Genomic DNA, 12,813 nt, shown 5'->3' with positions numbered 1-12,813 from the left:
TCTACTACTACTCTGCTCCCATTTCTCAGGGAGTGACTGTTACCACAGATCAAACATTCACTTGGCCCATTTAAAGGGCAAATACAACTCTGAGGGCAAAGGGACAAAGGTGAGTGGATCAGAAAAGGAGAAATCAGGATGGAGTCAGTTAAAAAAGCTTTTCTCACATCTTTTTTTGCTTTCTTGAGCCTGCAATACCAGACAGATTCAGGGATCGCACGTATTCCCAGCTGGGCACAGTGGAAGACAATTTACCTGCTTCAGAACAGGCAGGCAGCAACCTGTGCTTTGTGCAGTAAACTGGAGTGGTGCTCCTGCTCACGTTGCCTTCTCTGCTGTAATTCCTGCCCTGACACACATGGCACCTACGTGTGCACATGATTTACTATCCCTCTTGTCAGGGGGAGATCACTTTAATGTGGATGTTAAAACCAAATAAACACCACTGAAACAAATTTAAAACAAAAATAGCGTTTCAGAGGCTATGTTCCATTCCCGCCACCCACCACCATTTATAACTAATTGGGGCTTTGTTATATTCTCTCACCCAGTGACAGATAAATACTAAACTCCACTGGTTAACAATAATCACCCTAATTATGCCAAGATGACATTTACAATACAGGCAATTGCTAATCCATTACCTCACTCTGCTGAATACTAGAACACTCAAATTAGAAGTTATTCACCCACAAAGAACAATGTTTTAGTAGCTGACACAGCTTAGTAAAGGAATTGATTAAGGTAATTTGCAGTTTTCCCATAAATAAAACATTCTAGAGTTCCCCCGTCCTACCCCCCCTTTCCCCCCAAACAATCTTTTGTGATAAATCTCTTTTTTTTTCTTCTCTTGTAGTGCGGTTAAAAGAATAATAATTGAAACTGTCAGAGTTATGTATTTAAATTCACTTACCTGAAAGACAACAGAGAGCTTCTCTTCCATCCCTTCAGGTTATTTCTGGAGAACTGGGGTGATACCTGTGGTTTGTGATGTGTAGGAGGTCACTCCAGAAAAACCTTTGCCAATGTGGGGTTTCGGTGAAACCTAATGAAGGCTCTGAATGCATCAGGGAGTTGTGACCAGCGCCGAGATGTGCAGCGGTCAACAGCTCAGTGCGACAAATTGGATGGGACTGGCAGGACTCTTTGGCTCTCATCAGACAGATGCTGAGGAGGAACAAAAAAGGCTGTGAGTCTCCTTACACATGGGCTTCAACTCAAGCACAGGTGTAAATGCTGAGGCCTCCACTTATGTGATGTCCCAAACCAAATGCAAGCACGAACCTAAATGGAGCTGCCTGTTCATCCCAGCCTGTGGTGAGCAGCAGCGGTGTGGGGAAAAGGGAGGCACGTGGGGACCTTTTTCGTTCATTGACCTCTTCCTGACTCTTGTCCCAGCGTTAAGACACTCACAAAATGGGAAAATACCCCTCACTTTGACGACCCAGGAAGGGAGGGATTCCCACTGACAAATAGTAATGGAGGGAGGAAAGCGTTAAACAGACACCAAAAAATCAGACCTGAGTTTCATTGTACCCTTCATTGAGCAGCCCCTTGCACCTGGTGCTGGCACAGCTTCTGCCAGCAGCAGATACAGCTAGAGAATGGAGCAGGAAGGGATTTTGGGGGGTTGGTTTTTACTGTTATCACAGCAGCTACGGCCAAAGCTATTTGCAATAAAGCAGCGAGTTGCAGCAAGCCAAGAGCCCCTGCTAGCATGTACCCACCACGTGCTGGCCACCTGCAGCAGCAAAGCCAGCATCCCCCTGGGTGCCCGCATCAGCCAAGCCACACGGCGAGCCCCAGACCTACACGGAGCAAGCAGCTTGCGGGGGAAGCTGGGTGCTGAGGGCAGCATCCGCCAGACTGATCACCGCTTGCTCAAGAGATAGCTAGAGGACTTGGAGCAGAGCTGCTATCCATCTGTGTCTCTTGCACAGACCCTCTCTTTCTGCCCAGGCATTTCATCCCAGCGTAAAAAAGGATACTAGCCATTTCTCTGGGATGTTAAAGCTTTGGCAGCTGGGCTGGAGCAGTAGCTCAGGGTGGAGAGCAGATGTCCAGAGACCTGGTAAAACAGCCCCCATGCACATGCAGCTGAGCTCTCCAGCACGGACACCCTGGGTCTCTCCTATCTCAGACATGTTAGATTTACTCTGTTTATGAAGGTTGTCATCATGGCAAACGATCTGTGACTCCACATTGCTCTGCCCCATCCATGCACACTATGGTGTATGTGACCATCTTTAAAAATCAGCACCTGGGGTATGAGAGCAAGCTCTCCCTTTGTTCTGTGCTACTCCATGGTGATCCTGCCCTGGCTGAAGGAAGGGAACATGCTGGAGAGGAAAAGCCCTAGTGCTCTGCTTTTTGGACCAAAAGTGCTGGCAGTGTTTGGGAACAGCACTGGAACAGCGCGCACACAGCCATGCACCCCACATGTTTTGCATACAGCCACTCTGGTTCAGCTCCTCCCTGCATGACGCTCTCTCAAGGTAGCTTGGGTGCTTCTATCCGATGGAGACAGATCGCAGGAAGGCAGCTCTCATAAACAAAGATCTACAAGCCTTGCAATCACTAGTCCTTCTCACCCAGCTCAATTAAGAGACAATTTTTTCAGCTCACCCGCTCTGCTTTTATTTGCTCCTTCCTCATGCTTCTGGATGAGTTTTTCTTGACCTCCTTGTGCAGTGGAATGCTAATGGACCAGGCTCCACTTCAGCCCCAAGCTCCCAGCCCTGTGCAGACACCCAGGGAAGGAATGAGACAACTTCCAGAACTGCTCTGGGAAAGTGAGAGCCTTTTTCAAGAAAAGGTCTGACTGCAAAGGAAATCTGAGTGTGGAGAAGGTGTGCCATAAAAGACAAATCATTGAAATGCACACTGAACCTCATGCAGGGGTGCTTCTATTTGGAGATAAGTGGTGTTAATTTGGATGAACTTTATTCCTTCCCAAGGAGGGTAAACGAAGCCTGATTAAATTCACTTGAATTCTGAATAAGAGAGTCTGCCTGGGGAGTTAATGGCCAGTAACAGGCAGCAAACAAAGCTGGGTAATGCTTGTCGCAGCAGGGTTCAGACTTCAGCACATAACTTCTTATGATCTGAAAACTATATTTCATCTCAACGTATAAACTGACAAGCCCAATTTGTACAGATATATCAAGACAGTAATATATGCCACTCTTTACTTGTTCCTGTTCAAGGCCACACAGGGCCACGTAAATACACAAGTGTGGGGGTAATAACAGATCAGAGGAGAATAATTTCTAACCATGGCTTGGCAGGATGCAGTGACAACACTGCTTCAGCTGTGCTGGTTCACCCAGGTCTGGACTGTGTCATCCTGCAACCATCAAAATCACATCTTAAGTAAATGCAGAAGCTTGCTGAGCTCACTCATGCCAGTTGTGACTACAGTCCCAATTCTCACTGTAATTCCTCACTTATTTTCCTCTTTTTTTCCCAACTTGGTTTCCACTTACCTGGTTTTTCATTTTCCTCTCTGCCCCCTATCAAATTCCTGCCTGATTCAACCCAGTAACTCAACACTACTTCTCTTCTGATGGAAAGCTCAGGCAGAATTTCCATGGCCATTCAGCTCTGTCCCCGTCTCCCTGGCTGTGCATGATCCCCAGTTTAGACCATCACATCTGAACCCAGAGTCACGAATGCTTCAGCACTGGAGTGAACTGGAGCAGAGAGAGGCAATGCACCAGACAGAGAGGGTCAAAGCATTTGTCCTACAGTCCAGATGTATTTATAAGGAAAGGAGAAGGCTCTGCCAGCCTGGAATTCTTCCTTATTTTCTCTGATTGCAAGTCTGAATTTTGGTGGCGAGAAGCACCCGCAACTCTGTGTGTTTGACCCCCCCTTAGCCTCTGACATTAGCAATGCAGAAAATTCAAAGTCCCACCAAAACAGGAAAACTGTAATTGCATCTCCACTGACAGATGCTGGTTGTTGAACTGTGAGGAGCAACAGGGGATTTCTTGCTCTTTGTTCTTAAAGACACAGAAAGATGGAGCTCCCTCATTCCTCACCGACCGCAATTATTTTCTGTCTTTTCCATTTTGGCTGCGTATTTCTTCTCTGCCAAGCTTCCACTTTTATCAGACAGTGCCTGGTTCTTATACTGAGGGTGCACGGAAGTGATGGAAAACAAAGAAAGAATGAAAGAAAGAGGGAGGGGGAGAGGGAGGGAGGAAGGAGTAACATTAAAATCAACAGTTTCTCTTCCTCTCATTTTAGGTCAGAACAAGTCTTTTCAACTTTACGAAAGGCATATTGAAAAAAATCAGTAAATTCATGAACATGCAGTTATTACTTAGCAGACAAATTACATTTCTTCCGAAATGTTCCAAAATGCATTCATTTTCAGAGTACATTACTTTCATAATACTGTGTGGACCATTAAATGAGAATTTCCCTGACTTGGCTACAGAGCACATTTTTATATTTCATAGCCTGACACAGAGCCCAGGGTAACTAATGAAAATCTTTTCGAAAAGTGACAATCTTGTCTAGCAGCCTCGCCTGTTGAAGAGATTGCAACATAAAACAGATGAGTGCCCTGCTTGACAGCTAATTGTGTCAGGCTTAATTACAACAAGCAGAATTTAATCGGCTGTGCAGTGCAGTTTTTTAGGATGGGGGAACCATCTGGAATGTACCTTGCTCCTAGGCTGATGGAGGGGCGGGCATCGCTGGATTTCAAAGACAGAGGAGTAACTGTGTGTGGATTTAAATGCAGAAATAGTTCCTTCCTTAGTGTATTTCATTTGAACTGTTTGATGAATTTTAGAGATATTTATGCAAACCTGCACACTGTTGGCTTGTGAAGACAAGGTTTTGGAAACCTTCCCAGGCTCAATTTGATGAGCCTCGTTCCCCTCCGTGGCTCTGTGCTGTGGCCAGACCTTGACACAGAGCTGTCAGGTTTCACATATTGAGTCACTCTCTTGGTCCCTTGCCTCGCAAGCTCCACCGCAACACCCACCTCTCTCCCTGCCCCTGCAATCTTCTGGCCAGCTCGATCAGGTGTGGGCAGTCCCAGCATCGGACAGAGCTCTGTTGTAGCCAAGGGAAAGTGCTGCAAAACCATGTTTCCCAGGGACAGCTTGGTGTCACTGGCCTGTCCTGCTTTGTAGCCTGGCACAAGGGTCCTGCACACCAGAATACCAGGAGCTGGGCAGCTCTGTTTATATTGGCATGAAAATATTTGAAAGGGAAGTACCCTAAGTCAGGGATCTTCAAGCTGTCAGCAGGAGGGGAGGGACAGGAGGGAAGAATCAGCCCTTTGCATTGCTATATATCCTCCTTTGAGGCTGAACATCCACACCCAGGGAATATAGGCTGGGGAATATGCCACCACTGACTCTGACGAGGCTGAAGCCATCTCCTGCTGAACTCTGGTAGAAAGAGGCTATTGATAACAGACCAGCTCCCCAAGAACAGCAGGCTAAAGCAGTCCTTCATTTTTTCCCCCATGAACAGATTTAATACACAGCAATTAAAATAGTCCTTTGTCATGTCAGAACAAGGAAACAAAACATGCATTTCAAAGACTTTGAAACAACAGCAACAAAAGACTCTTGCTAGCACAGGAATCCTTTGGTACCGCCTGCCTGGCAATAGCTACATGCCCACAGATGGTCCCTGCAGGCAGGAACAGAGCTGCTCCCGTCCCTGGAAGCCTGGCAGCCAGGGAGAGGGGCAAGCAGGGCCTGGCCCCAGACTGCCCTCACTCAAACACAAAGCTATCAACGCCAGGGCGCTGGGGATTTGCCCCAGTCAGGGCAATGAGGATTTGGCTACAGCTGCCCCAGTCTGTGGCCTGCCTGCATTGCCCAGGCAAAGAATTAATAACTGCAAACTTTCAGGACAAAGTCAGTCTAAAAGACACCTCTGAGCTCCCTGCATCCGCAGTGTGCAGAGAGGTTCCTCACTTCAGAGGTGTTTTATCCAGCAGTCTTCGCTGCTGGGTAAGCAGCAGTACCTGTGAGGCTACTGAGCCCTCACTGTCTATCCACTGCTGTTTTCATCCACCAAGAGCTGGCTGAGCAAGGCCTCTCCAGAGGAAGCCACAGCAGGGAACTGTCAGGATCTAACACCTGCAGCACGGTCCCAGGCCTGCGTGTTTAACCCACTGCCTTCCCCACCTCTCCGTGGCACGGCACCACTTGATGGGACCTTCCTTTTGTGGCTGCTCATGCAGGGCTGGTTGCTGTTCCTGGCCTCAGGGCTCAAATTTGCTTCTCGACTTCAGCTGTCTGTTCTGCCTTGGCTCTGCTGTGAAGTTCCTTCACCTCATGCAGAGTTTTTCTTGGTGCAATTGACTTGAGACATCTTCCTCCTTTCTTCTGTTCTCCTGTCCATTTTACCGTCTTCTACAGTTTGATCTCAGAGAGGCTGCTGTGAGCTCCCTGCTGGGCTGACATTGCTCCTGCATGTCCCATCTCCTCTGGTGCTGATGGAGTCATGGATGACTGCAGTGTGGTGTCAGAGCAGTACTCATACCTGCCCCTCCCTGATGCTGCATTTTGGCCCAGCAGTGCGGTCAGGGTATGGTCCCTCTGCACCGAGCAGAAGGGAGACTCCGCGGCACCATGCACAGCATGGGATTTTTGGGAGCTGTAGGACAGTCCAGGTGAGTCCCCTTTATTTTCAGTGCTAAATCACTCAATGCCAAGCAGGTGGGTTGATGTACTAGGACAGGCCCACCTCTGTGGAAGCAGTGAAGCTTCTCTGGAGGGTGGATGTGAGCCATGGGATGGAGGAGCACCCATGCAGCCCCGTTCAGGGTGAGGGCTGAGCCCAACCACTTTGTTCCGGTGGTGTGAGTGACCAACAAAAGCAAAGCCCAGGGCTTTGGGCTCAGCAGAGGTTCAACCACAGACTCATGGCAGATCCAGGTGGACTTCAGGCTGTTTTTTATGCCTGGGGTACTTGAAAGAGTCCTTAGGAAGGTGGACTCTTTCCTGCTGCAGAGCCTGGGAGGATCACAGTGGCTCCAGGCTCCCATCATTTTCTCACACCCATCCCAGCAAGTCTGCATCCCCCTCCCACAGGCTGCTCTGGCTTTACTTGGAGAGAAACTGGCAACAGAATTTAGCCCAGGCATTATGGTCCTTGGCCTTACACTGGATAATACACAGAACCAGAGCTGCTGTGCAGCCATTGCATCCCCCTCAAATGCTTCTCTGGGTCTGCTGAAGTGACTCCCAACTCTGCCCAATGCATGGTACTGGGAACTGAAGCACATGGTGGGGTTTCTGTCTGCATCAACAGCTTTTACAGCCTGTGAACAGGCAACACAACCCACTGGTTACAGCAGGCTGGCAGCACCTGCAACACTTGGGTTCATTCCCAGACTTCTCATATGACCTTGGGCAAATTGCTTGACCTTTTATTTTTTTGCCCCTTTGTTCAAATGAGAGGAATGAGACCATCTGTACAAAAAAGCTCTGAGATCTCTAGAGAAGCAGCTCCTGCATCCCACACTCACTGCAAAACCTTCCTTCTGTTTCTTCCCCTCTCTCCTCTGTAATTTTCAAGCCAATAATCATTAGCCATCCCCCAACCAGCTCTCCCAGCCCTGCCCCACCCCCCCATCCATCAGCAATTAGTCTCTATTATGCCCATTTTACAACTGCAAAAACCAAGAGGCAAGGTCAGCTGCTGGCAGACTAGAAGTCAGAGGCAGGGAGAGTACGAGAACAGCCCATTTTCCATACCAGCATCCCTGCTTTGACCACTGGACCTTGCTACACTCAGAAAACATATCAGGGAAAGCCAGACGACAAGCATTGTCCACAGTGCTAATCTTCAGAGGACCGTATTAGTGCAATTTGATGTCAAGACGCCTTATCTATCATGAAGCAAAGAGTAAGATTAAAGAACTGGAGTTACAAGTGCCTTTTTGTTTGCACTAACTGGCTGAGCGTCTGCGTGGAAAACAGAGGCTTTCAATCTAAATTGCTGTCACGTTTGCCATACAGGAGTAGATTGGTCTCAGCACCCTTATTAAAAATACTACTAGCATTCTACAGCGGCTACTTGAAACTCTGCAGCTCTCAGTAGCAGGGTTGCAAAGCGGGTGCTGAATACCAGATACTGATCACTAATACCCTGGTGTAAATCTGAAGCAGCTTCCCCAATGTCAGTTGCGTAACTCCTGGATTTACACCAGAACTCTACACTGGGGACCTGGTTGTGTTCCCCACCCTCTTTGCACCAACTTAGCTGCAGCATGTCCTCTGCTCTCCCAGGCTGGCAGAGCCTCTGTGGACCTGGATACAGCGGCACAGATTTGCACTGGATGCCACTGCCTCCAGTCTGTTACGCTAAAACTGATATACACACTGGTATAAAGGATAGTCAGAATACAGTCCTTTCAACTGTATCGTATCTCAGTGAGGTATTACTCCAAAGCATCCCTGAAATGACTGGGGAGAAGAAAGAAGGAAGGGGGAAAAAGACTAGGGAAAAAAAAAAAAGAAATAGGATGGGCGGGAGAAATACAAAAAAGAAAGGCAAGGAGGAGCACGGGGCAGAGTGTTATCAAAGGCTTTCGTTGTGTGCTTAATGATGCTTTAATCTCATAATGACATGGAGGCGCACAAACATGAATATGGAAGGCAGGTACAGCCAGGATCAAACACGCTTGGGTTTTTTGTACTTTCACCTGAAATGCATCCAAAACACACTGTCAAATACTGTTTGCTACACTTGTCTCTTGCTGCCACTACTCTGCCTGGCAGCTACGCTGACACTGCTCCAGCAACAGGGTGAGGGAGGGAAAAGGGACTGCAAACTTCCTTGGGGAAGAGGATAATTACTGTAACATAGATCAGTATCCTCCTGAGATGGCCTGGCTTTGCTACTAGCAACAACAGCCCCGCAGATGGCAGTGGCAAGTTAAAATCCAGCCAGCTCAGCTCTCCGCCTCCGATGGCAGCCTACATGTCTTAGTAGATACAGTTCCTCGAATATTGGCAAACCCAACAACTTTTACCTGGCTCACGCTGGTTATCTTCTTGCTTCAAGGGAAGTACTTCCTTTCCATTTTCTTTTCTTCCTCAGGCTTGCTTTAGAGGTGAACTGAGGCTGTGAACAGAACCGCAGTGCTGGGAGGTCCATGGTGGTAGTGAATAGAGGGACACGGGGCTATGACAAGTAGAAACTTGGAGACATGAAGGCAATACTAGGGGACCAGGGAGGAGCACAGCGAGGTAGTGAGGAGAATAGACGGAGGAGGATGGAGCCTCACAGGGCAAGGGGAACATACCTTCTCCTTGGCACTCCTGCAAACTCTGGGGTAAACCCCAGGCTCTCTGTGGCCCTGGGAGCAGTGTGGATGAGAGGCTACTGCTTATTATCATGTATTTATTTGCATGGCACCATTAGAGCACAGGGGACTTTATCAGGGCAGGAAAATGGAGCCCTTGCCTTTAAGCACTTCGCAACTCAGCAAGGAGAGAGAAGATTAACATGAGCTGGTGCTTTGGAGGGTGGCAGGGAGACAAAGTGCAGGAGGGGGAGTAATATCATCAAGGCATGGAAACAGGAGGTGAGCACAGGGATCTTACAGGGGCAGGAACTAAATATCCTGACTTTAAGTGTCCTTTCTCACCTGCTCTTCGCTCAAATTTCCAGCAGGAAAAAAAATAATTCTTGAGTCTAACTCCTTGAAGTTCAGTGGGAAGGGCAGAAATCTGCATTCTTTTCCCTTTAACTGTAGCTCAGACCTCACCAAGACACTGAAGAGTGGTTTACGTTCTCCAGAGCTCTCAGTTAACACAGTAAAAAGATGGGAGTCTGGCACTGTGGACTTCCTTGCCCTATACCCTCCAGGACACATGGTAACACCAAGTAACGCAAGAGCTGAGTGTAGATCGCTGTCCTAAGTTTAAACTCTGCAGCGTGAATATGTATCTTGATGGAGGTATGCCACTGCACAGACCCAGGGTGAGCTTCAGGTTGCCACCAGCTCTTATGCCAGACTCCGTAATGCAGAAGAGGCAACTCCTCTGCTGTGTTCTGAAGCTCCAGGGATGGGACAGCCAGAATGTCCTTTCTGACTTCACCTGTAGCCAAGGGCATATTTGATTTCCAGCTGCTTGCAAGAGTAGCATGGACATTTGGAGTCTGATCCCTATGCTACCCTTCTGTGCTTTGTGTGTATTTGCCCACACTGGGTGTTACAGCTTCTTCTGTGGCTGCTTGGAGAAGAATAACTTACTGGCTTCCTCACAAAGCCAATTAAGCAGGAGATGTAAACATATGCCTGACTTTAATCAGGTGAATTGCCCTGATGTCCTCATGGGCTCCCTGTAAAGGGGAGGTGGTGTCCAAGCGGGTATGTCTGGATTCCTCCTGTTCTCGTCTATAGTATAGGAACACTTGCTCTTGTCCTGCAGCTTGGCCATTCCGTCACCGAGCGGCTCTTTGACCTTCAGGTGTCCTCTGCATAGCAACATCCCAGGTTTAAAGGAGGTAAAACATTAAATATGTAAAGCGGGAGCTGATTCCAGGCTGCCAGAGCTGGGAAGTGAGCAAGGAGATATTAACATTAATCCATCACCCATTGCTTTATTGTCAAAATTAAGCAAAATTGCTCCAGCAAGTCTTCTGCTATGGGAGGTCTGATGAAGTGCTGGGAAATCCTGACCACTGGTGATAGCCTCAGCACTCCGGGCTCCCAGCCTTGATGCAGTAGGTGAAGATGGCTCCTCTGAAAGACTCTTCTACTCCCTTGGTCTTTCCCCCTGCCCATACTTTTTTGTCATCTATTTCCCTCTCATCTTCTCCCTCTCACTGATGAACGATGGATCTGTCGTCTTCACATTTCCAGGGTAACGAAGAGAAATTTCCCTCCAGCCCAGAGGTAGAGCAAAATCCATTCTGCTGGAAAATTCAAAGCGAGGATTAAAATTTATAAAACAGCACACGACCTAGTGCAGCATCTCCCGTTCCTGCCAATTCATCCAAATTGCCACGTAAAAGCAGCAAAGCTGATGCCACCTGCACGGGATTATCCAGTGGGTTCCTGGTGCCAGTGGAGAGCCAGTGCTTGCCTGCAGTAGATAAAGAGAGTTTTGTTTGTGGGGCTACTAGCCACCAGTGGGTCCCATGGCGCGCTCTAAATCTGTCTGCACTCCTTTGAGTAACAATGTTGGTGGATCCAGACATGGCCTGGAGAACAGGGAAGACAGCAGCTTTATTTTTAATGATGATTCTGGATCTCCCAGTTGGCCTGCTTGATCCTGTCCTGTCTAATCTGGCAGCAGACAAGAGGAGGGGCAGCAAAGAAGAATAAGCAAAACAAATTATGCCCAAGTAGGAGTTTAAGTATTCTTTAAGCAGGATGTGGTCTGGGTCAATCAGTTCCCCAGGAACACCATACAACAAAGCTAATGATCTCCTGAGGCACCAACTGGAGATACGATGGTCTGGAGCAACGACTTCTCAAGGCTTGAAGGGTAAAAATTGATGCACTTAATATTTTTGGCCAACAAACATATTTCTTCTTGAATGAAACCGCCGGGAATAAAGTACCTGAGTTCCTCTCTGGAACAGATTCCAAAGCATCCCAGTCTTTAAGCACCTAAATTTCTTGGGCGCTTTTGTTATGCCTCTCGCCAAACCATGCTCCCTGCCTGTGAAGGGTTTACATCCCAGTGATAAGACAAGAGCCAATAGTTTGATGCCAACAGATGGAAGCAATAAGCAAGTACAGTGACTGTAACAGAAATAATAAACAACCACACGTAGAACATTTTCTTCTACGCTAGCCAAGGGAAGTCCATTAATTCTCATCTGGAAATCCCTGTAACATTTGCAGCGAGAATCTGCCATGGCTATACACGCTGCTGCCCCACAACACGCATTTGCCTTGGTAATGTGGGCCATCACCCAGTGAATTCTGCTTTCTCCTACCAGCTCATTTCCACAATGTCCAGGGAAGCAGAATACACTGATTAGTAAGAGCTGAGCCAGATACGGGTGCGGGCTGGGTAGGATGGGGGAGAAGGAGCCTTGCATCTTGCAGCTGGGTCTTTCTCACCCTGTGGACTGGGCTGGTGAAATGCAGGGGTGAGATGTCATATTTATAACACCAGGAGTTATGCATCAGGCGATCCCAAAACATAATTACTAATAAATGTTTAATTAATAGCTTATGAATGTGTTGATAAGTTCATTAAAATGATGCATGAGCACATGAATATTCCAAAGCAGGCAAGAGTCAGGGAAGTTACTGCTGGAAAGTGTGTTAACAAGGTGATTACACAGTTTACATGTGGAGCCTGCAAGCGCTCAACTCACTCCTGTTAGATGAATAGTTTAAGGCCCACTAGGACCAAACAATCTCACTGCAGCCTTCTCTTTGCAAATCTCTCACTTTTCTTCCTTAATATAAACAAATGGATGACATTTTCCAGTTAACAGTAATATCCAGCAGTGTGGACCAAAGCAAATGAGTTAATTGCTCTAAGAAGCTGTAACTGCATTTCCATCCATTGGAATTATTGCTTCTGGAAAAACAAACATTAAAAACCTCCAGGAACAATAAGCAAGATACCCAAAGGGTCAACTCCTCCAGCAACTGCTGGTGTGGAGCAGAACTATAAATAAAACCAAGCACTGAGTGATTTTGCCTGGGCACTCTCCCTCTTTTTTAGCTCTAGAGAACTAAAGTTGATGAGCTCTGCAAGAATCCACCCATCACACCCAACTCTAGAAAAGAACTCGGACCAGAGCCCTTGCCTTCCTCCCCTTTTTCCATCTCTGTATAGACAGGCAGGCTGGGAT

The sequence above is a fragment of the Falco punctatus genome, assembly GCF_963210335.1.
Source record: "Falco punctatus genome assembly, chromosome: 4".
Lineage (NCBI taxonomy): Eukaryota > Metazoa > Chordata > Aves > Falconiformes > Falconidae > Falco > Falco punctatus.
The sequence above is the reverse complement of the archived record's forward strand: the minus strand, read 5'-3'. Positions refer to the sequence as shown.